This window comes from Lissotriton helveticus, chromosome 1_1 (genome assembly GCF_964261635.1).
Source record: "Lissotriton helveticus chromosome 1_1, aLisHel1.1, whole genome shotgun sequence".
Taxonomy (NCBI): Eukaryota; Metazoa; Chordata; class Amphibia; order Caudata; family Salamandridae; genus Lissotriton; species Lissotriton helveticus.
The window spans coordinates 1,382,392,291-1,382,418,489 of record NC_136057.1 but is presented as its reverse complement, the minus strand read 5'-3'; positions in this window follow the sequence as shown (position 1 = coordinate 1,382,418,489).

Sequence of the window (26,199 nt, the reverse complement as noted above, 5' to 3'; positions counted from 1 at the left end):
TAACTGTCATTTTGAACCCCTCAATGGGCTGTCAACATCTATCTCTAGCGATGAGGACTCAATGTTGTCAATCCCCACATCCAATGCTTATCCGATAAGGGGATGGACCCCTTTGGTCTTGCAATTGACCTCCCTTACTCTCACGCACTCGCTGAGGGCTTGCAATGGCCGGGTTCCGGATGACAATCGAGGGCATTTTACTTTTAACAAATTTGGTCAGGCTACTATAATAGATTACATCCTAATAAATATTGAAATCTGGCATAAAGTAGTAAACTTTGTGTCCACCCTCGGGAAGAAAGCGACCATAATCCTTTGGTCGTTATGCTAGAAGCTCACTCGATAGAAGTAGGGCAAGCCCTGGATCTCCACCAACAAGAGAACTTAGTAGTGGTTGATGGAGGGTGAAGAATTTGTTGGGGCACAATAGCTCTATCCCCAGAGATGATGGCGGATATGTACACCTGTGTTATCCCTCTCCTGGAAAAGGCAAGCCTTCTCTCAGGCAACGGTACCTGTGAAGAAAAAAACATGGAGCTTGGAAAAATCCACCAGGATTTGGTTGCAATCCTGGCGGATTTTTTAATAGTAGTAAACCAATCAAGAGTAACCGCCCTAAAGAAAGAAATCCTTGGTACAGTCCGTCATGTAGGGATGCAAAAAGAGCATTGCTGCTATGCCTTAAGAGTGGTGATAGTCTAAGCATAAGGGAAAGTAGGCTGTTTAAAAAAAAATGGTTTTACATGCAAAATCAGAATGGAAAATGGAAAGATGGCAGGCAATTAAGAATGCCTTGGACCATAAAGACATAAGAGGCTTTTGGAATTTAGTCCATACCGGAAGAATCGAGGGAAGGACTACCATTGATCCCAATATTGGCGAGGATGCCTGGCGTCTTTATTTTAAGGATCTGTATTCTAGCCCAACCAATGGCCAAAGTACGAGCAGGACAGCGGTTCATCGCCAAATTTTAGACTTTTCTGGGGACACACCACTCTGTACTTTGGCTGAGGTGCTAGCTGCCATTGTTAATGTACTACCAAACAAAGCCCCCGGGCTAGATAGAACCCCCTGGGACTTGTATAGTAGTGAACAGGTAGTGTGTGCCCCATACCTTCAACTATTTTTTAATGCAATCCTTCAAGGTCTCCTGCCCCCACCCCCCCAACGTGGGCATGGGCAGAGATCATTCCAATTTAAAAAAAGAGGTCTCTCATTGAGCCTGTAAACTACAGGCCAATTAGCCTTATTGATGTGTCCCCAAATTTCTTTGCCAGACTATTACTGGGCAGACTTCAGGAATGGATGGAGGACCTTAATATTTTAACTCCCTTGCAAGCAGGCTTTAGAAGCAAAACTTCAACAATAGATCAGTTATTTAGGTTACAACTGATCTATTGGAAGCATATAGTCTTGGAGGGTGGGAGCCTGTACCTCACATTCGTGGACTTAAAATCTGAGTTTGATATGGTGAATCGTGATCAGTTGTGGGGCATTATGTTGGATATGGGGGCCCCACCATATCTATGCTACCAGCTCAGACGCCTCCATGAGGGAACTATTGCGAGAGTGAGGTTCGGCGGGAATGAAAAATTTACTGCACCTTTTCCCGTTGAAAAGGGGGTGAGGCAGGGCTGTGTGCTTGCTCCGACTCTTTTCTCGATCTTCCTAAACGGGCTAATTGAAGACCTCCTTGCCGTCAAGGATATCGACCCCCCAAAACTAGCTGACCGCAAATTTCCAGCATTAATATTTGCGGATGACACGCTGTTCCTCTCGAAATCATCAATGGGGATGCAGCGTGTTTTAGAGGAATTTAGTCAGTTTTGCAGAGGAGGAATCTGGTGATTAACATCAAAAAGACAAAATACATGGTCTTCAATTCCAATCCTATAAATTGTCCACACCCTAGAATGGATGATAGACTTCTGGATAGGGTCCCCATCTTCGATTAGTTAGGCCTCACATTAAATGATAAAATGGGTTGGGGACTGCAAATCAATAGGGCTAACTTAAAGCTAACCCAGGCTATCGGGGGGATCCTAAAACTCCACAAGAGTTGAGCCCTAAAGACCAAAAGTCCGCCGGTTGAAATTTATAAAGTCCAAGCTAGGGGATCTACCATGTATGGGGCAGAATTGTGGGGGCATAGCGTATCGAATGTCCTTACAATAACTGAAAATAGTTTTATCAGACAGATTTTAAGTCTGCCCAAAAATACACCCCTAGTACCACTAAGGATGGACTTGGATATCCTCCCGATTGCGGACCTAATCTCTTCACGCCCACTGCTGTATTGGCAACGGCTGTGGAGCACGCCAGAGTTTGGCCACTAAAGGGAGGAATTAAAATCAGTACTGTCTACCCTTGGGGCGGGCAGAATCCCTTGGCTGTCCTTTATTAGGGACTCATTTCGAGCAATGGGGAGGGAGGACCTATGGACTGCACCGGAAGAGACCTGCGCAGCAATCTCTAAAAAATCTCTAGTTAGTGCTCTGAAGGAACATAACCTGATACGTATTCTACAGGTGGCTAATCTCCAGTTTAACCTATGGGTTCCTGGATTTTAAGTTCCAGTATAAATTTGAGCAGGTACAACCATACAACCACCCTTAGCAAAAAAGCTGTTCCTGCAATTTAGATATGGGACGCTCCCACTTAATGCCTTAACTAACAAGTGGGCGGGTGTTATTGGCCGTCCCTGCCCCGGTTGTCTAGTTGAGGAAGAAACTGTGATTCACGTGGTGTTCTTCTGTTTGGCCTATAAGAGGCCTAGATTTAAGTGGGTGATCCAACTTTGCAGAAACCTGTGTATTAGAAATTACATGGAATTCTTTAGGATTCTAAAAACAGATACAGACCCGGTTTTTGTTGTTGCAATCTCAAAATTTGTATTTGCAAAGTGGTGCCAACGAAGGTATTTGCTTAAAAATTGATATGAGAATCCATAACACCTGTTGTTTTATCCATCTGTTTTGATTACGGATTATGTAAGATCTATGTTCATTGGGGTAGGTACCTGCCGACTAATTGACATTAAAAAAAATATATATATATAGCTGATGATGGGCTCTAGATATAATTTTGATATGAATTATTTATTGGTTTTAATATTTATATGTTAAATTATTATATCTCTAATGTAGCTTTTAAATAATTAAATTTCCCACTGTGATGACTTTTATTGGCCAACTTTCCTAATTGTGAGTTTACAAATCTTTGAGTACTATCCAAACTCGTACTTGCCAATCGTTTACCCTTGTGATTTTAATTTTATCTGGTTGTAAAAAAAAATTATGTGCTTTTATGGCTGTAATAGCCGAAATAAAGTTTCAATGAATGAATTATTAATTTAATGCAACTCCACACAGCCACTTTGAAGTATTACATGACAATAAGAATTGTTCTAGAACAAAAAAGAGCTAGGCCATAATAGGCATGAACACGGTACAATCTGCCTCTTTTCACTGCAGCACCACACAGATAAGTATCTCATTTCCATGCTTGTCTTATGATGTACAGCTTATTGTTTTATTCTTAACTGTTTTAAGTCTTGTGGTTCTATTCTTAATTGTTTATTATTCTTGTTAAGAAAAGCTTACTCACAGCCGCTTATCTGCTTATGGCTTTATTCTAATAACTGTTTTAACCCTGGTTAAGCATAGCAGGGCTAAAACTGTTTATACGCTCACTTCAATTAAGTTTACTTGTTTTTCTGTAGACTGAGCAGTCACGTTGGGGCCTGATGGTCTTTTTTTTTTTTCTTTTTTTTTTTTTTTGTCCTTATATATGCCACCAGTAGATAGTTGCTCTAAGTAGGCGCTCTTCAGGCCACTGACACAAACCAACTTTACCAGCCCTCTTGTTTGTGGATAGCCAATGAAGATTGCCCAGAGGTAAGGTTGTTACCCGTCCAACTTCCTCTCGTGTCGGTACATACTACATAGGAAGGACAGGACCACAAAACCTCTGGCATAATCATTGGACTATTTCTCACTCCAAGCATTCAAGACTGACCATAGTTTAGCAGACTTCTCTCCACCACATAAAATATCCAATTTACTCACCGCCATGATGTTTTTGAGGCAGTCTGCAAATGTCGGGGGAAGCGCAGACTTCCACTCTTTGCAGATCTCTCTTCGGGCAATCACTATTACATAAAAAATAAACTGTGATATGTTGCTGTTAATGTCATAATCAGGTGGGAGACCAAAAAAAACCAAACTTAAAGTATATGTAAGTGAATATGAAAGTACCTCCTCCAAAAACCCACAAACTTGTCCCCAAAAGTTGTTTATGCTGGGACATTCAAAAAACATATGTATATCATTTGCTTCTTGTGACTTACATCTGGGACAAGAATATTGAACTGAGGACATCTTAGAAAGTTTCGCTGGAGTCCAATAAACCCTGTACAATGTATATAGATGATTTCTTCTTAAATTAGAAGGTTTGATTATTTTTCGAGACATGGAAAAAGAGTCCGTCCATAATTTAACTGGATTATCCGAAATCTGAAGCATAGTGGGGTCCCATAACTTAATAATCTCTGCCTCTTGATTGTCCTTGTTGTTTATGAAGATTTTATACCATTGGGCAGTCTCCCCCTTTCTAACCATGTCGCTACTAATTTGGTCTAGTAGGGGGCTCTCATCATCAGAATCCCAAACTTGACTTCCCCACCAGGCCGATAATTGATAGAACTTAAATCTCGTGAGAGTACCCCCGGTTAAACCAACCAGCGTTTCCCATTTTAGTACTCTTGATGTATCACAAAAGTCCCCCCATTTGGAGAGACCAGCTCTCTTTAACGGAAGTGCTAATTGATCAGTCAAACATTCCGGAGTACCAGGGGAGTCCCATATCGGGGCATATGTATGATAGTAATGTATGCCTAACATCCTACATATCTGTAGCCAGTTATGTAAAACAGCCTTCAGAAGCTTCAATCGGACCTTTTTAAAGAATTTTTGATCTCCAAATTTAAACGTGAAGAAGTCAGCCCCGTATGGAAGATCTGACAACATGGCTCGGAAGAGTATTCCATTAGAAGTGGAGTCTAATTTGTTGGCTAGAAGTCTGAAATTTTTAAACTGAAAAGCATAGCAGTATAAAAGTAAATCTGGGAGAGCAAGGCCACCTATTTTTAGTCCTCTCCTCAACTTCCTCCAGGCTATCCTGGGAGATTTTGTCGCCCAGATAAAGGAACCTATCCTACCCTGTAGGTTAAGAATATCTTTCTTGTTAAATGTTAAGGGAATGGAATTAAAAAGAAAGGTTACTTTTGGTAAGATAATCATTTTAACCAAATTTACTCTACCGTAAATATTTAAAGGCAGGGAGTTCCATCTGGTTAAAAGTTTCCTAACCTCTTTTATCACTACTTCCCAACTAGTCTTGGGGATTTCTTCTGGTTTGTGATTAAGCTGAATGCCCAAGTATCTCATCTTAATTTTAGCTTCTGGAATAGGAACTGGAATATTCCAACACATGATATCAGTTTTTTCCTTATTAATGCCATACCCTGAAACAATGCCAAAATCCTCGGCAAGTTGGAATAGTCTTGGAATTGCATCTAATGGGTTTGAAGTATACAAAAGAAGATCATCTGCGTATAAAGCTGGACTATAAATTAGGAGAAGTCTACACGTGGGCGGATGTATACGCCCAACGACGCAGAAACAAACCCTTCAATCCAAACACTGACACCTCTTCCTCTGGGAGTGACAACTCTAACCGCCCACCCAAAAGAACCCAAGCAGGAGCCTCAACTTCTACTGGTCCTCTCAACGAAACACCATCTACATCCAATATCGATGTAACCACCACTGAGCCTTTTTTAGGGGCAGGCCCAGACAAAACCGCAGACCCAGACGGGGTAAAAGGGCAGGCAAAAGATCGCGAAGACACCCAACAAACGTCCAAGACCAGACAGAAAGCAAAGAAGAATCGTTAGTTATTAACATTTCAGACGTTAAACTCACTGACTTTGAAACTAGAACCCTACAAAAGGGCATGTCTTTCATTCCTACTTGCGATACCAACCTACTCGAACTCGATGTGAGCACCTTTAAACTCACTAGAAAATTAAGACTGAAACACTTCTTTGAGAACATTTTAGAACCTCCGAAGGAACAAAAATTTGACCAACTTATGGGCCTACGCCCTAGCAGTACCTTTATACCACCAACTAGTCACAAAAGTATAGATACTTTTGAAACTTTAGTAAAACAGGACATCTCAAAGATCAACTTTCGAAAAAAAACTCGAAAAAACATCACCAATAAAGAATTGGACACCCTTAAGAACTTAGCCAGGAACCCTTCTATCAAATGCGTGAAAGCCGAAAAAGGCGTGGCTCTTGTTATTCTCAACACACAACTTTATGATCAAAGAACCCATGAACATGTGATGGACCACGAGGTTTATTTACCCTTGGATGGTAACCCCACCAATGATTACAAAACGGAACTATCTCAAATCATTGACAAAGCTACATCCGATGGCATCATCGATGACAAAACGAGAAGATATCTCAATGTGGAACACCCGAGAAGCCCATCTATCACTATGCTACCTAAGATTCATAAAAATTTGACGGATCCCCCATTCCGCCCCATTGTCTCCACCAGAGGTTCAATTCACGAACCCACAGGAAAATTGATAGACCGTTACCTTCAACCTATGGTTCTGAATTTACAAAGCTACATAAAAGACACCACCGAATTCTTGAATAAACTTTCCACCGTACAAATCTCTGAAAACGAAGAAGTATACCTTTGTTCTGCTGACGTGAAAAGCTTATATACCTCGATTCCTCACGAAGGAGGAATTAATGCTGTAGAGCAAGCCTTACTTTCATCCGACATGAACGATTCTTTAAAACCTTTCATCTTGGAACTGATGATATACACTTTATATCACAGTTACTTCAAATATGAAGAGAAATGGTACCTTCAGATGTCCGGCATGGCCATGGGCAATTGTGCGGCACCGACATACGCGAACCTGTACATGGCAATTTTGAACTCAACCACATTTATAAGGATGCTAACTGGATGAACAATTTAAAACTTTACGTACGTTACATCGACGACTTGTTCTTCATTTGGAAAGACTCGAAGGTGAATCTAGAACTGGCCCTCATAGACCTCAACACGAAAGATGATCGAATTGAGTTTACTTGGAACATTAGTCACCAGGAAATTACTTTTCTGGATGTCCTCATTAAACTCACCCCTCGTGGCATCGAGACTGATCTGTTTCGCAAGCCCACCGATCGCAATAATTCTCTGCTCTTCAGCAGTTTCCACCAGAACTCACTGACACGACACCTGCCTTACAGTCAGATGTTAAGAGTAACACGCATCATTTCTGATTCTGATACAAGGACGACCCAAATTGAATCTATGACAGCAAGATTCCGGAATAGAGGATACCCGGAAAACATCCTGCAAGAAGCAGTCAAGCGAACTTCTACCATCTCCAGAGCAGAAGCTCTACGACGCACACCCAAAACTGAAGATCAAAGAATGGTCCTTGTTTCTAGGTACTCTACCTCAAGCAAATGTTATAAGAACATCATTTTGAAACATTGGCGCATCTTAGCACTAGAACCAGATTTCAAGAACCTCTTCAAGGATCCGCCTATCTTTGCATATACCAGACCGATGAACCTCAAGGAAATTCTATCCAAAACTACCACCACTGCGGGATCCATCCAACACACTGGCACACGTCCTTGTCACCATTGTAACAATTGTAACAACATTATTAAAGGCAACAACCTCAACCATCCCATGCGAGGTTTTAACATTAAATTAAACGTGGATGCCACTTGCGACTCCTCCAACCTGATCTATCTTTTAAAGTGCCCTTGTGGCAAGATCTATGTGGGCAAGACCAGCCGGAAGATCAAGACCCGACTTAATGAACACAAATCAAACATTCGTACCAAAAATCCTAAATCCAATGTAGCCACCCACTTCAATGAGGCAAACCACAATGTGGCTCAGCTCAAATACTTGGTCCTTGAACTGGTCCCCAAAATTGAAGGGAGAGACAACAACAAGACTCTTTTACAACGTGAAACTTCATGGATGTACAGACTTCAATCACAGAAACCGTTCGGTCTTAACGACCGCACTGAACTGAGCTGTTATTTATAACGGACATTTATTGCTGCATTGTACCCATGTCCTGCTGATTACCGACCTCTCACTGTAACTTTCACTGTCAGCCCTCACTCCTCTTTAAGATGGCCGCACGTATCCCACCACTCTCCAGTCTCCTTTTCACCTTTAATAGTCCTCTCTCTACTCCCATTATCACCTTTCTGCTTAAACTCCACATTAACTCCGCGGAGTTACTGAAGCCGACACCCGCATGCTGCACGCTAGACGATTTCCTACCTAAGTAAGTTTTCACCCCCACCCATCACGCTAGACTGCCCGCAATTTGTTTGCACTCCACTAAACGTGGACACAAGCCTCACGCACCGTTGAGCAGTCCATTTCTTTTAAAACGTACTGTTTCACCATTTAGGCACCTTACTTTTTACCCTCGTTTTCCAGCTCACCTAATCCGTCTCCACGAAACATCACTAATCGTCTTTGACACCGGGACTCTTTCCCTTTTACACTTGACCGCACCAGGGCTGCATGAGGTTGACTCACCCACATGTTTTGCAACATTTTGAACTTTACCGTTTAGGATTCTCATTGATTTAGATTTTGTTGTATCCTTTTGTTGCAGCGCTCCTTGATAAAGGACTCCATGTCCGAAATGCATTGGAGCTTCATCTAGCGTTACGACGTTATTGAAAATCACCATTCAGATGACTCATATGATGAAAATATGAATACCATTGAATAAATTTTGAAACTTTACACACCATTTTTGAACCTCATTTGGAATTCACCGCACTGTTTCCGGTGCCCTGAACCAGACAAGTGTGCCCGCCACAGGGATGTGCCTACGCTTCAGTAGCACACTCAACTGAGATACCCTGACACAATGCCAAAATCCTCGGCAAGTTGGAATAGTCTTGGAATTGCATCTAATGGGTTTGAAGTATACAAAAGAAGATCATCTGCGTATAAAGCTGTCTTAATTGTTAAATCTCCTATTTTGAAGGGATGAATTATAGGATCCTGTCTTAAAAAACATACAAAAGGCTCAATATATATATCAAATAATAATGGAGATAAAGGACATCCTTGCCTTGTCCCTCTACAAATATTTAACCAGTCTGACAATCCACCATTCACCAGGATCCTGGCTCTCGGACCCCTATATAAAGTTCTAATTCCATTGATGAAAGTCTCTGGAAAACCAAACTTCATCATCGCTTTCCAGAGAAAAAACCAATTTACTTGATCAAATGCTTTGGCTGCGTCTATTGCGACAATAGCAAGAGGCTTCTTTTTCTCTGTGGCGTAGTCTATAGCGGCGATTACTTGGAATGTAAGCTCGTTCAATTGGCGGCCAGGAATAAATCCCCTCTGGTCGGGATGGATAATAGACTTTATAACATTAGCCAATCTAGTTGCTAATATTCCAGAATATATTTTTAAATCAGAGTTCAGGAGTGAGATAGGGCGATATGATTCTATCTTTTCCGGATCTTTATTCGGTTTAGCAATTAATGAAATTGTAGCGTCCAGCCATGAAGATGGTATTTGTTCTCCCTGAATAAAAATTTTATTGAATAATTTCTGAATTGGAACTAGGATTTCTTCAATGTTTTCTTTGTAAATCTCTATTGGGAGACCATCGGGGCCTGCAGCTTTATTTCTTGCCATCTTCTTTAGTTGAAGTCTAATCTCCCCTTCTGATATATCCTTTACCAAAAGAGCTATGTCTGAGTCTTTTAATTGTGGTAAATCACCCCAGAACGACAGAGTATCCAGCTCGTCCATTGGGCAGTTAGTTTTATCCGTATATAGTTCTTGATAGAATGTTCTAGCTTCTTGCCTGATCTCGTCATCTTCTAACAAAACAACTCCAGTCCTTCGTTGTATCAGAGTTTTGATATTGTTTCTAGTTCTCTCCGACCTAGCTTTCCACGCCAGCAGGGACCCACACTTCTCTCCATATTCAAAATTGCGTAATTTACTAACTTCCCATTTATCCTTAAGTAGTTTTTCGGTTCTTGATCTAAAGTTTAATTGTAAGTCTACTAATTCTTTTTCCAGTCTTGGTACGTTAGTTCTATCATCCAGAGTAGCGGAAAGAAGCTGTTCTTCTTTTATTTTAATTAGTCTAAGCTCTTTAATATCCTTTTCCTTGTTAAGCTTCCTATTTATGATCATTTGGGAACTATATATTCCTCTTAGGTAAGATTTAAAATGCATCCCAAACAATATTCTCAGGAGCAGTTTCATCATTAAATTCGAAGAATTCTGTGGACTTTTCTTTGACTTTGATGTTAAATGCTGCATTTAAAAGAATAGTCCTATCCAGTGTCCACCTAAATTCTGGAAAATTCTTCTGAATATTGATATTTAATTCAACCGCTGAATGGTCAGACAAGCCGATCGGAATATAAGAGACAGAATCCGTATTTGCTAGGAGCGATTGATCTAATAGAAAAAAATCTATTCTGGAGAACCGGTGGTTGTTTTTGCTGTAAATAGAATATTGTTTTTTTGTGCAATATTTGACTCTCCAAACGTCAGACAGCGTATAATCTTTCATAATATTCTTCAAGGTCGAAAAAGATTTTTTGGGGCAATTATATCTGGATTTGGAGGTGCGATCTAATTCAGGATCTAATAACAGGTTAAAATTGCCCCCTAGCACAATAGGGATTGTGTACTGGATCATATATTTTTCTAATCTCTGAAGGAAACTAGGATTATCCTCATTCGGACCATAATAAACCCCGCATAAAAACTTAACCGAGCTTATTGAAACCACAGCGGCCAACCACCTCCCTGACTGATCTGTGGCCCAATCATGCAGTATAATTCCCTTATTAACGCAAAGTATTATTGCAACCCCTCTCGTTGTGCCCGTTTGTTTTGAACAGAGAATCTCTTGGACCCAATTGAGTTTAGTAAATATTTTCCTACATTCCTCTGCTTCCAAATGTGTTTCTTGTAATAGGATTATGGAAGCTCCAGTATTTTTTAGATAATGAGAGATATTTAATTGTTTCTTGCGACTCCCTAGCCCATTCAGGTTCCAGGAAAGAATTTTAGTAGATCTTGGTTGGGCCATCATATGATCTTACTGTCCTTCTGTTGATGACTGGAAGAGAATAGTAGCCTATTGTAACATTTAAATTTCAAAAGAAATAAAGATTTGTGACAAATGAGGACTTTTTTTGTCTGATTTTCTCCCCCATCCCTCTGAACCCTTCCCCCCCCTCCCTCCGAGGAACCCTTCCCTCTTGATTGGCGAGATTACGCCCTAGGAGGCCCTGAACCTCCTCTGCCCTACCCCTATATGTAAGAGAATGTCGGTCTCTGGTTTCCCTTATATACAATATATACAATATATATATATATATACATATTTTTTTTTATTATATATATATATATATATTTTTTTTTTATATATTTTTTTTTTCTTTCCCCAACCCATTTTTGATTCCCTTTTTTTTTTTTTTTTTCCCCGTTTTTATCTCCCAGACATAAACACACCCTCTCTTTTTTTTTTTTTTTCCCCCTTAGCCACTAACCCCACACCATTCTATACTAAATTAAACTAGGATAACATTTGGGTCTCAATACAATTGCCTTATCTATTCCTTCCTCTCCTTCATCCTAGTTAACACAGCATCAGCTTCCTCCGGGGAGTGGCAAGTGAATATTTTGTTATTCCACATTATTTTGAGGATGGCTGGAAATTTCATTTGAACTTGTGCCCCCATTGAACGCAGTTCTGGCATTCTGGAGCCAAGCTCCCACTGTCTTTGGGCTGTTTTACCACCTATATCTGATCTAACTTGGTAGGGGTTGGCTTGAAAGTGTAGAGAAGTACGCGAAAGACATCTGGTAAGAATAAGCTCTTTTACACTGTAAGTTTGAAAATACACAAGGATCTTCCTGGGCGCCTTCCGTTCTGGGTGTAGCCTAAACGGGTCCCTATGCACCCGCTGAATCTCAGCTTCCAAATTGATGTCTGGGCGATCCTTTAGGATATCCTCACGGAACAGTCTACATACAAAGCCTTTTATATCCTCTACTTCTGCACCTTCCGGAATTTTGAGGATCCTCAAGTTGTTGCGTCGGCACTGAGTTTCCAACCTTTCTAAGTCCATGGTTAGAGTTCGATTCTGAGCTTTCAGGGCATCTATGCCTTTAGAGTTCTCTTTAGAAGACTCTGTAAGGGATGTCACTTTCACTTCTAGATCGCTAGTCCTAGCGCTGATACCTTCAATTTTAGCCTCCAATAAGTCGAATCTGTCATGCAGACCCCTCTGGTTTTTTTCGGAAATCTCAAATCCGGCCAGTAGGTCCTCTCTGAGCGAATGCAATAAAGAGCCCAGTCTGTCCTCTGTTGATCCATTCTCCCCAGTGTTTCCCGCTGCTCCACTCAATTGTGCGGAAAAGGCATCGCTTTCCAGACTGGGTTGTGAGGATGTTAGAAGATTCTTGGATATGGATACAGCAATCTGATTATCTTGCTCGCCATCCGATGAAATAAACCCCCTTTGTTCAAGACATTGACTGGGAAGATGCTTTGCTGGCCCTAGTGTAGTATCCTGAAGATTAGCTGTCTCTAGAATCGCATACTTATTACTCAGGGGGAAAGTAGCGAGAAGAGGAGAGTCTGCTATAGCGTGTAACTTATTGACCGTTTCTCTTGTGGATTTCTCCGTTCCATGTAGCCCTTTATCCACTCCTCCATCTTCTATATCATTCCCGGTACTGTCTGTTTTAGAGGCCACTGCCTGTTCCATGATCTTAAAATAGCTTGTTAGAGAGGGAGTCCCTCTAGGTATTAATGGTTGCTTAGATTTCCCCCTTTTTGCACCCCCTCTCCTGTTTATCTTTAGTGGTGAAATAGGGATTGGCCCGCTTCTTGCACCCTCCACTAAATCCAAAGGGTTAAGAACTCCTTTCTTCTTAAGTTCCTGCTTGGAGCGTAGCTGATAGCGGTTCTTTACTACACCTCCTTTCTCAGAATCAACAATGACCCCCTTTAAAGCTGGAATACTATCAAATTCGGGGCTCCGAATTAATGCCCCTGTACTGCGCGTGCTGTCTAATATTAGAGTTGCATTTTGTAACAGAGGAGAAGCTTTATCTGGCTCCATACAACCTACAAGATCCCAGCTAGTAAAGTTTGTCACTGGGTGACCCTGACATGCAAAAACGCTCGCTCGATACCAGAAGGCAGCCCTTGAACGAAGCCATATATTATGGCAGCTTACCCTCAACTTGGAGGCTTCTGTTGTTTTTACCGTTTGGGAGGTGTCTGTAACGTAGTCTCTCTCAACCAACCTCGTATGCAGGCTGATTTCTTCACTCGAGATCCGGTGCAGCTGTCTGGTGAGCCGCTCCTCCGTGTACCTCCGCTCGCGTTCTCGCATTGCAGGGGCCCGCCCAGTGCTTTGCGTGGGTCCTAGTGCCTCTGTGTTCGGTCCGCGTTCGTGTCCCTGCAAACTCGGGACGAAAAGCGGAAAGCACAAAAATCCTCAAAGGGTGAAAACGAACATCATTGCCAGGTAATACCTTCCATCTCACCGTTCAATTTGCAGCCTTAATCCGTGATAGAGACCGAGTTTAGACTCGTCTTAGGGCATGTTGGAGCAGAGCCTCGCAGCAGCCGCTAGCCTGCCGCCGCCATGTTCCTCATTTTGATGGTCTTAGATTTAAATTCAGTAAGGCCACATAAGCATTTCATGGGGCCGGAAAAATTAACACTATTAAGGTCAGTATTTAGATCATTTATTTAACAACTTTGTTTTTTTCAGACTTAAAGCATAAAAACACAGTGTAACCTAGCTATTTTATGATCACAAAAGACTTAAGGGAGTTATTAAATGAAAAAAAAACAATACGTTGAAGCTGCCAAGTGACCCATGGCAGGCATGACACCTTTAGTCATGCCAAGCTATTTAGCCAAAAACATACTGCCTTCTAGGAATTGTTGTTTCACATTTAACATGATATGAAATGGGTGGAAACAACCCAATATGTAAAGTGCTATTGGGTGAAAAACTAGAACTTGCTAAAGGTGACATGACGATAGTTGGCAGTTATACCACATTTTGAAATTCATCAAATTGAATTTGTTTCTAAAAGATTGTTAATCAAACATGTACAACTCTATTAGGAAATATCACCACATTCAAGTAGTTTCTCATCTCCTCAACGTTCATTAATACTCCACGTTATTATACAAACTCACCTACTCCATGATTTTCAAGATTTACTGTCTTGGCTTTCATTTACTAAACCCGGGAGGAGTTCAACTTAAGCAGAGCAGAGACAGATTCATGCCAGGGTTGCACAATATCTACATCAGAAAAAACAACATAAGATGAATGCAAATTAAACTTATACCCAATCATTATTCTTAAAATCTGGTAGGATCCTACCTGCAGGGCCTATGCTGGGTAACTCTGACTAAGCTATGCATTCTGGGAGATGTGGACTTTCAATGAAAACTGTCAGACTAAGACATCTGACAACATCCATTGTAGAGTAGGAAGCAGACAGGCAAATCTCCTAAGCAACAGACTCTGACATGAAATCCTTTCCATATTGTCTAAAAATGTAAATAATAAGTTACTTACTTTTGGTAACAATAGTTAGGTGCATATTCTATCTACATGTAGATTCCTCACCTCATGAATCTCCCTCAGGAGTCAGACTGAATCCGAAAAAATACAAGTAGCTCTACTCAGCCTGCAGGTTCCACATGGCTCCAACTTTAGTCCAGTACCTCGTAGCATGTGACATCACAGACCCATTTATGGCACCATCCTGGTACTCTGACGTCGCATCCCTACCTTTTCTCCATGCCCATACATGTGGAGATGAGAAATTGGCAAGAATGCAGAACAGAAATTTATTTGGAACCTTATTAAACATCCCAGACTACTGGCTGGAACAAGTAGATAGGTGGGTCATCTGCTGGTAGATAAGGGTATACAACAGAAACATTTACGACGGTAAGCCACTTATTATTCTGAGCAAATACTCTTCAAGCGGCCATCATATCCAATAAAGAGAGATGTTAGTCAAGAAACTGCTGATATCAACAATGTAATATCGAACTGGACAATTAGCCTTCCTCCTCTTTTTGCCAGGATATAGAAATCAAAGTTGAGTTGAAGGGGTGAAAAGAAGGCCTACACAACAGCACTTATGCTACAGCAGAAGACAGTAAGCTGTAAAACTATGATATCCTGGTTACCGGTCTCCTGGAAACAGGAGGCTGCAGGTTCCAGTGGGGTGTTCGAGAATGGTGTGGATGGCAGTTGGAGGCAGCAACTGATAGAGGTACAGCGTACCTGCTTCTCCAATAAAGTACTCTACTTACACTGATCTGCTGTGTCCACGGTCATTCTTACAATTGGCGACGAGTTGAATTGGTGTTACTGCAGGTGTTCTTCGTGCTGTTCCAGTTCCAGTATACTTCTATGCACCAACTCGGTTGGCGTTGGTTCCTGTCCAGCACGGGGAGCAAGCAGAGTAGAAGAGTTGGTGGTTACAGAGTTCTTAGCCAGTATCGTGATCTGGTGGCGCCTCGAGTTACCAGTTGGTGAGAATTTGGGAGGCAGCTAGCTGTGTCAGCATCGCAGCTGCGTGAGAATCATAGCGTGAAGAGGTGCACAAGCCAGCCTGTCTTGGGTTGCTTTGCAACCAATTGGTAGAGTCCCAGCCAGTGTTGAGGGCGTCAGCATGAGTGCTACCTTGATGACCTGGAAGCGTACACACGCACAGGACTCCATTTTGTTTCTCTATGCAGCCTTCAATCCATTCTATTGTACTGAGCATCCGTCAGTCTCGCAGCGGAAGGCTCGGATGAGCGCACTCAGTAATGCGCATACCTACGAAACTGTAATTGTTCTTATTTATGTACGTGCATTTCGGTTGATCTATGAGCATTCGGTGGTGCGCACACCTTTAATTGCTAATTGGTTTTGTGCATAGGCGCGCATTTTGGTTACACGCACACCTGTTTTTAACCACAAATACTAATGGGAATTGGAATGAACGGTGCCATGTGCACTCGGTGATGTGCACACCTTTGAGAGGGCAATTTAAATAGTAATATATTTTGTGTGCGCATTTCGGTGACACACACTGTAATAAGTAATAGATGTAGCCGAAGGTAAGTTGATTAAGTAGGTTTATTGATGAAGTTTAGATCAGAATCATCACAAAATCATAAAAGCCCCACCAGGAGCAGCTCCCTTGCTGCTCAAAGCCGAAGGTAAGTTGATTAAGTAGGTTTACTGATGAAGTTTAGGTCGGAATCACAAAATCATAAAAGCCCCACCAGGAGCAGCTCCCTTGCTGCTCAGCCCAATCTCTCAACTGACATTCATCCACCAGGCATCCCCAACATTCTATCATCACATTACACATACCAACATTCCACTGTTCATCCACACTGACTGAGCAGCAAGGCAGGTAAGCAGGGAAGATGCATTGCACTCAAACCAAGATACAACACGCACACACTAAGTTAGTCATATTTACTTTACTTTAAAACTGTCTTCTGTTGATCTGCACGTTTTCTTAGGCTACAGGCATATTTGAATTGGAACATTATACCACTTTTAATTCTTCCACATTTTGTTCTTAGTGGTTGGGCAAGTTTTGCATTGTATTTTATTCTGTTTTTCTTACAGGTTTCGGGTATTATTTACTTATAAAGTTTTATATAGCGCGAACATGATCCCGTAGGATATCAGAGCGCTTCACAATTTTAGTTGGTCAAGGTTAAGCAGGCGTCAAATACATAACACAGTAAACAATTACAAAGGGTGCAAACACAACATCAGAGTAAGTCCAGTAACTTCAAGCAAAAGATCGGTGCCCCATTAAAATAAGAACTTGCACATAAGGAACCGTTTTACTTCAATTTTGAAGGCAACATTGGAGGTGAGACTGCAAATTTTAGGGGGGAGAGACTTCCAGATCAGTGGAGCTGAGCCGGAGAGAGCTCTTTGACAAGTTCTCTTTTTTCGAAATATCTGTGGTTTCAGAAGGAAGGTGTTAGCGCTTCTTGACGGTCTACCACCTCCAGATAGTTCCAACTTTTGGCACATTATTTGGGGGTTTTGAGATGGAGAGCTTTGTGAGTCAGGCAAGTGATCTTTAACTGTATTCTTGCTTCAAAAGGCAGCCAATTTAGTGATCTTGGGACAGGGGAGATGTGCGCAGATCTTTTAGTACCCGTGGTCAGTCTGACCGCTGCATTCAATACCACTTTAAGTGGGGCCAAGGTATATTTCGGGAGGCCACATAGTGTTGCACTGCCATAATCTAGCCTCGGTCGAATCAGTGCTTGAAGAACCTGCTTGAAGTCAGCTAGTGGGAGGAAAGGTTTGAGATTCCTGAGTAGTCTCGTCTGGTGATTCGCTCCCTTGCAAACCTTACTAATGTGGTTCTTCAAATGTAAGTGTTTGTCCAGGGCGATTCCGAGCGATTTGCCTGAATCAATAATGACGGTGGGAGTTGAAAGCAGTGAGATGATTCAACCAGAGGTCTACCTTGGGGGTATGATTCGGAGGAGAAATGAGCAAGAATTTGGTTTTGAAAGTTTTGAATAGGAGGTGGTTCTCCGTTAGACAGTTTTGAGTGTTCAAGAGGGTAGTGTTGAATGATGTGAGATTGTCAGGGGAGGAGATTTTCATATAAAGTTGCATGTCATCTGCGTACATATGGAAGAGAATGTTCATTGAGTTTAGTGCATTTGCAAGTGGTTCCAACAATAGGTTGAATAGAATGGGAGATAAGGCGGACCCTTGTGTAACACCCATGGATACAGGCGAGGGCTGGGATAGGGAGTGGTTTGCCTTTATTCTTTGGGATCTCTGGTGGAGGAAGGTTGAGAACCATTGCAGCACCAGACCAGAGATGCCCATCCGGTGTTCCAGAACAGATAGTAGATTGTCGTGATTTACAGTATCAAATGCAGAGGAGAGGTCAAGGAGGATCAGGAGGCAGAATTTGTTGTGGTCGAGCATTTACAGAATGTCATCAAAAACATGAATACGAGCTGATTCAGTGCTGTGACCGCTCCGAAAGCCAGATTGGAGATGGTCTAGGAGTTAGAAATATTCAATGTCAGCACAAAGTTGAGATTGGACACATTTTTCAAGAAGTTTGGCCAGAGTAGTGATGTTGGAGATAGGTAGGAAGTTGTTACGGTCTGCACTATCAGCATTAGCTTTTTTTAAGATAGGGGGAAACCTGTGCTTCTTTTAGGCAGTCGGGATCATACCTTGAGATAGCGAGGCATTAACAATCTTTGTCCAGAGCGGGGCGAGGACTTCCTTGATTTCTTGGGTAGTCCAAAGTTGTGGTATTCATCAGACAACATTTTAATAAAACCTATTTATTTACTTAAAATGTATTCTCAGAGTTGTGGTCTGGTACCTCCTGTACCTTTTCTTTATTGCCCTGGTGAACTTTTACTGAAATGGTCTGATTAGAACAGCTATTTGTTTTAAATATGTAGCAGCGCTAGAAGAGGAAAATGAGGATGGGTTCACATCTTCAAGGAAAAAGAAAATACTTTTACACAGTTTTGGGGCAGAAGGTTACATCAAATGGAAAATAAAGCAAGGCTGATGGAGAATGCAAATGTTTTCTTGGAAGCGCGGGAGGATTTAGAAATACATTATCATCCAACTGTTTGTTTAGACATTGACAGGTATACTTTTTTTCAAAGGAAGTAAACAAAAACAGAATCTCCAGAAGATTATGCGGCAACGTTAAAGAAATTAGCTTTGCTTGTAAATTTGGTTTATTGCATGAATATTTTATCAGGGATCAACTAGTAATGCACTCTAACAATGCAGCGATTCAATAACAATAGTGGGTGTGTGGAGATGCCCACTTGAATGAAATTATAGGTGTTGTAAAAAGGGCGAAATGTCTAAGAGATGCACCAAAGTGGCCTTAAAGAACAAGTGAGGAATAAACAATTTGTAATGTATTGAACCTCAAAGTAGAAGGGAAGAAGAGTGATAGACGCACTTATAAGGATTCAAGTTAAAAAGGTATAAGCAGTAACAAATCAGAAGATGGAGACAAGCGTTCCTCTTGTTTCAGGTGTGGTAACAAGGGTCACATGGCCAGGGATAGGTGGTGTCCAGCTTTTAAATACAAATGCGCCTTTTGTGGGTTTGAAGGCAATTTTGCTAAAGTTTGTAGAAGTCTTCGAGAAGAACAAGTTACTTACCTTCGGTAACGCTTTTTCTGGTGGATACAGTCTCTGCCTGTGGATTCCTCACCTTGTGAATATCCCCCTGCGTCAGCAATATTCGGTAATTTTTTTGTAGCTCTTCACGGCGACGTGGACAACGTCATAGAACGCACGGCTTCGCGCGCGCGGCTCCGCTGCCGTCACTGACTCCATAATAGGACTCCGTCGGCGTGATGACATTAGTTCCGCCCTTTTTTCCGTGCCTTCGAGGCACACGGACGGACCGACAACAGTAGATATACATACAATGTACACAGTCCCAAATATTTCAAGAAAACACACACAGTGTGCAGTCAATGCAGGAAAGCAATTGTAATAACACATTTCCTTTGACAATAAAATATTTACATTAAAACAATGACACTAATACAGGTATAGAAGAGTGGACAACGGGGAGGCGGGTGGGCCAGTGAGGAATCCACAGGCAGATACTGTATCCACCAGAAAAAGCGTTACGAAGGTAAGTAACTTGTTCTTCTGATGGATACATCTGCCAGTGGATTCCTCACCTTGTGAATAGAGTCCCACAGCAGTCCCCACTCCCGGAGGAGGGTGTCCAATCTCCTATACCAGAAAAGCCTGGAGGACAGAAAGTGCAAAGTGGCCGTCCCTCCTCACTTCAGAATCTAAGCAGTAATGCTTTGTGAAAGTGTGGAGGGAAGCCCAAGTCGCAGCCCTACAAATGTCCTCTGCAGGCACACCCCTAGACAAAGCAGATGCAGCAGACCTTGCTCTAGTAGAATGAGCTCTTAAACCTTCTGGAGGTTCCTTACCCGCCAGAGAGTAGCATATCTTGATACACAAGACAATCCATCTTGACAGCGTGCGCTGTGCACTGCCTTGCCTTTTCTGGCTCCAACAAAACCCACAAAGAGCTGGTCATCCACTCTGAACTCTCTGGTTCTGTCCAAGTAGAAGCTCACCGCCCTCTTAGGGTCCAAGCGGTGAAGTCTCTCCTCCTCCTTGGAAGGGTGAGGGGGAGGACATAAGGTAGGAAGGGTAACGGACTGCCCTAGATGGAAGGGAGTTACCACCTTAGGCAGAAAAGCAGCCCTGGTCCTGAGAACCATTCGTTCAGCATGAATGGTCAAGAATGGGGGCTTTGAACTAAGAGCTTGAAGCTCACTTACCCTCCTTGCCGAGGTAATTGCAACCAGGAAGACCGTTTTAAAAGATAACAGTCTCAAGGGACACTTGTGCAAAGGTTCAAAAGGTGAACCCATCAAGAAAGTGAGCACAAGGTTCAAGTCTCATTGTGGCACAATAAAGGTAGTAGGAGGAAATGTATTTGAAAGGCCCTTTAGAAACCTTAAAACAATAGGAGATTTAAATAAGGACGGCTGATCCTGCAGACAGGGAAATGCCGACAAGGCCGAAAGATAACCTTTGACCGTAGCCACAGCAAACCCTTGCTGAGCCAAAGAAAGTGCAAACTGAAGTATGTCAGACAATCAAGCCTTCAAAGGGTCAATGGACTTCTCCCCACACCAAGAGACAAATTTAGACCATCTATAAGAGTAGATAGACTTGGTGGAATCACGCCTAGCCGATAAAATGACATCCACCACATCATGTGGGAGAGAAAAAGAATTCAGGTTGCCCCGTTCAATCTCCAGGCATGAAGGTGAGGCCTGGAGGTGGGGGTGTAAAACGTGCCCCTCCATCTGAGAGAGGAGAGCTGCCCCGAGAGGGAGACGGAGCGGCGGGCACGAGGAGAGGTGGAGAAGATCTGTGTACCACACCCTTCTTAACCAATCCGGGGCGAGCAATATGACTTGGGCCCGGTCTTGGCGAACCTTCCTCAGAACCCGAGGAATCAAGGGTATGGGAGGAAACGCGTGAAGGAGTCTTGAGTCCCACCTCAACTGAAACGCGTCCCCCAAAGCTCCCTGCATCGAATACTGGAGACTGCAGAATGACGGGCAGTGAGCATTCTCGTGAGTGGCAAACAGGTCCACCCGCGGAGTTCCCCACGTCCAAAAGACGTGACAAACCACCTGTGGATGAAGCCTCCACTCGTGATCGGCCGAGAACTGCCGACTGAGACTGTCTGCACGCACGTTCAGAACTCCGGCCAGATGATTTGCCATCAGACAAATCTGATGGTCCTGAACCCAGGACCAAAGACGCAGAGCCTCTCTGCAGAGACACTGCTATCCCACCCCTCCCTGCTTGTTGACATACCACATCGCGGTTGTGTTGTCCGTCAGGACCTGAACCGACCAACCGCGAAGGGAAGGGAGGAAGGCCTTGAGAACCAAACGAATCGCCCACAATTCCAGAAGGTTGATATGGAGCAACCTTTCCTCTGGAGACCAAAGTCCCTTGATCTCCAGATCCCCCAGATGAGCACCCCACCCTAGGGTGGATGCATCCGTTATCACTGTGGCCACCAGCGGAGGCAGTTGAAAAGGCTTTCCTAGAGACAGATTGCCTTCCACGCCCCACCAAGACAGATCCGCTGCAGCTTCTCTTGAGATCCTCACAGCCTCCCTGAAATCTCCGTTGTGTTGATACCACTGCCTGCGGAGGCACCACTGGAGTGGTTTCATGTGCCAGCGTGCATGGGTGACCAGAAGAATGCAGGAAGCCATCAGACCGCGCAGACGAATGACCTTCAGGACTGGAATGACCGCTCCATAGTAAAATAAAGGAATCATTTCCTGTATGTCGCGAATCCTTTGAGGAGGAGGGAATGCCCGACACACAGTTGTATCCAGTACAGCACCTATGAACAGGTTGCGCTGGGAGGGCACCAGGTGAGATTTGGGCACATTTATCGAAAAGCCCAATCTGTACAACAACTGCGTTGCGCTCTGCACTAGCGTTTTGGCCGCGCCCCACTAAACGGAGACTGTGCGTGGTGTCGTCAGGGAGGCGTGGCAAGGCGGCGAGGCAGCGAGTGGTGAGGAAGTGAGCCGTGAGCAGGAACCGGGGCTGAGAGGGCTGAGAGCCGGCGTCAAAGCCAGGCACCGCGGTGAGCTGAAGGCCGCGGTAGCGGTGATAAGGGCTGCGCTTTGCCCTGTCCAGCTCTGCCCGAGGTTCATCGGCTTATCGGCTCGGGTGCTTGAAATGTTGAGTGCAGAGGCCGGTGGAGACGGTGCAGAGCGACCATCATCTGGCTGAGGTCGAGCAGTTTGACGAGTCAATCTGACTCTGTGCTGGGGTGTAAGGTGTGGCTGAGAGTCCCTGCAGCGTTCGGCTTTTCGCCGCTGCTGCTGCGGGGGGGCTTTCCCTCCCTATCACTATCCCCCTCAAACTGCTTGCCATTTGTTGTTGGCCGCTCGTGTGAGTACCCGCACCGCTCCCCGATCACCTCACCTCACCTGCGCACGCTGAGGGCTGCTCTAGCTTGCTCTGGCCCACCAGGGCCTGCTCAGGCCCCTCCTCTTCACCCCCTTCGCCGACCTCGCGCACCTACCTGGTCAACTGGTTAGTTCTCCCAGCTCTGGGGCTGCTCCCTCCGCTCTCTTTCCTAGTGCCTGCCTTGACCCGGGCTCCGCAGGCGGCCAGCCCCACTGCCCCCATAGTCCATCAGGTGAGTCGCCTTGGTCGTCGAGCTGCAACCAACACAGCGACGAGGCCATTAGCCGACCCCCCAATAGGGCACGTGGGGAGCGGTGTGTGAGGGCTGCTGCGGGTCCTTGGTCCAGGCGGGCGGGTTTAGCGGAGTGGGGGGTGCCTCTGCGGTGTGGCCCCCGGGCGGTGAAGCTGTGAAGCCGTGATACGCTACACCGCAGAAATTCTGAAGCCCAGTAATCCTGTGGAGGGGACGCAGCCAGCTCACCATTTAGACTGAAAGCTGGGCAGACAGTCAGCCATCCCGCTACCCAGCCAGTCAGCTAGCTAGCTAGCTAGCTAATCCCACAGTCACTGTTTAAACCACAGATTATTCCCCGGTTTCTCTTTAAAGAAAGGATAATAAAAAAAAAAAAAACTCCGCTTCATCTGGCAGCTCCCCGCACTGGGAGTCCAATGCAGAACCAGTCCCTTCCTCAGTAGCTGGAACTATGAGGTCAGGGAAAGTAAGGAAGAACGCAGCAGTTCCCAAGCGGCGGAGATCCAAACAAACTGATCCAGAAGTGGAGCTCCATCAGGGCAGTCAAAACCCGCCCAGAACTTCTCCAGAAAAAATGGCAAAACCTTTGCAGATCTCCAGCAGAGACATATACAAAGTTAGCACCACGGAAAAATCAAAAGCCCTAAAATCCTCGAGTCTGCTCAACTACTTTAAAAAAGACCCACCAATGAGTATCTTGTCACCTCAGCAACAGCCCCTGCCCCTGGGGCTAATGAGGTCCGGAGCCTCGGTTGATTCAGCTGAATCAAGTGCTTCCTCTTGGTGTCCGCTACCCTCCCAACCATGGGTGCCTGAACTTGAAAATTCGGCCCAACCTCCAGGAGTCTTCATCTTTGGAGGAATAACTAGCAATCAGCCCAAGGACTACTCGGGTGACGCAATTCACAATCAAAACCTTGAACTTAATCAACAAGCCCAATTACCATTGTGTCAGCCGCCTTCTCCCTCTACAGTGGCTACAGAAGTAGCCGGCCAACTACAACCTCAGCTGGCGGGCCCCAAGCCCGAGCCAAGATCACCTCTTGATTTGATACAGCCAAGACCATCTCTGGACTTAATACAGCTGCCTGAAATTAAACATCACCTAATCCAACATAGCCCGGGGGCGCCAACGGACCCTTCAAAAACCTATTTTGCCCAATTAACTTACGCTCAAATTCACGGTCAAAACATCATCGCTGGCACAAACAGCAGTCAATTACTCGACCCACTCCAAAATACAATTACCCCAAAGGGGCAGTCAATTGCCCAAAGTCCCGACTTTGCCCCACACGCCGCATCTGCTGCAACTAAGATATCACCTCAAAAACAGCCAAAAACCTCCGACCCCAGTGAGCAGCTTCTAGCGGACTTATCGTTCTTCTTCAAAAACACCCACAATTCTCCCAATCCAATACCCACCAAAAATCCTCATAAAATGGAGCACACAGGGAGCAGTGTCTGGCCACAACTTCTTCAGACATTTGAACACACAGTCACTGCTCTAAACTACCACTCAGAAAAGCTAGAGATTCAGGTCGACCTTTTAAATACTCTAGCCCTATTTACATCAGGGATTGACAGCAAACTCGATAAGTTGAATAACCTAATCATAGGGGCCCAAGCGTCCACAAAGCTAATACAATCTGTTTGCTGTTGCTCCCCTATCATCGACTCTCTTTCCTCGCTTCCTGAACTGCTATCGGATATAATAAAGGAAGTTAAGTGTGTGAAGGGAGGCTCCCCATTTACAAAACCCGGCTTGCAACAACAAAACCAGTCCGCTTCGCCTCACTATCCTGCCAACACATGGCTCATGACTAATGAAGAAACGGAGTCTTCTGACGGAACAGCTCCCTGCTCAACTCAATGCAATGGGGAGGCGACTGGCGGGAAAACACAAACCTTGCCGATGAGTGCTGCACAATCTAAACTCATGACAGAAAATGGCGGGGCTACAAGTGAACGCCCAGTTAGAGTTAATCATTCAGTCATAGGGCCGAGGGCTGGGTCAGCGCCCCTTATTGGGCCCACACTGGAAGAACCCCAAGCCCAACCCCTACCGTGCAGCAAGAGAGAACGTAAATGGCAACGCAAAAACAGAAATAAAATCAGGGCCAGCGTTAATACGGTTCACCGGAAGCTCTTTCCCCTTTTTGAAAAACCGGCGAACAACAAGTCTCTAGGTGAGATGAGTGCTTTATCACCTTTAATGAACCCTCAAGAAGAAATACCAGGCTCTGACACCCCACATGGCAAGACAAACGCCCCAGATATGGGTGAATCGGCCTTGGAACCAGTAACAGACGAGCCTAGTACAGCTACGGAAGTTTCAGGGACGGAAACCAACGAAATCAACAAGGTAAAAACAACGAAGCCCACGACAAATCAAGCTAAAACTAATCTAGTGTTGGATTTAGTCCCACTCGGAGCGGCCAATGTCACACCCAGAATGACCTTTAAAAAAAGAATTTATAATAAACATGTAAATTGGTCCAATCCTACACAACATTCGCCGAAGGCCGTATATCGGCAGTCGCAACAGAAACAAGAATTGGACGTAGGCCAGCCACCAAACGAATCACATAAGATTGATCAAACGAACGAAAATGACTCGCCCCATCATCAGCTCCTACTAGTCCCAGAATATAAATCTAAGGGCCGCCAAGACATTCTTAACAGATCAAATATATTAAAATTAGCGGTGGGCATCCCGGGGCTTGAAGGCTTGGCCTCGAAGCACATCCAATCCATAGAGTTTCTTCCCCCCAGAGGCAGCCAACCATCTGAGGCAACCTTGGTATCCTTTAAGTCGGCCAGCTGGGTGGGTGCCTTTATGGACTATAAGACCACCCTGCAAAGCTGGGTCATCAGAGTTTACCCATACACCACGCCCGGCTACCCCACTACCCTGCTACCCCAATCTCCATCACTTCAACAAGTCGTGAGCATTAGATCGGCCATCATTGCAAGACCATACTCGATCCTAAAAAATGCATCAGGACCCCAAGAACTTTGTAAAACACCACTAACAGAGGTTCCTGACACTGATCCCTGCCAAGGATGGTGGTGGCTCCCCGCGATTTTGTCGAACAAAAGTTCAGAATGAACCCCAGAGGCAGGGCTTGTGGGTACAATAAATAAGCCTTTGGACGTGCGAATGTGGCCAACAGTTTCTCCAATTACACACGATCATCAAGGTCATGACAAATTCATTTCATGTTCCTGGAACATCA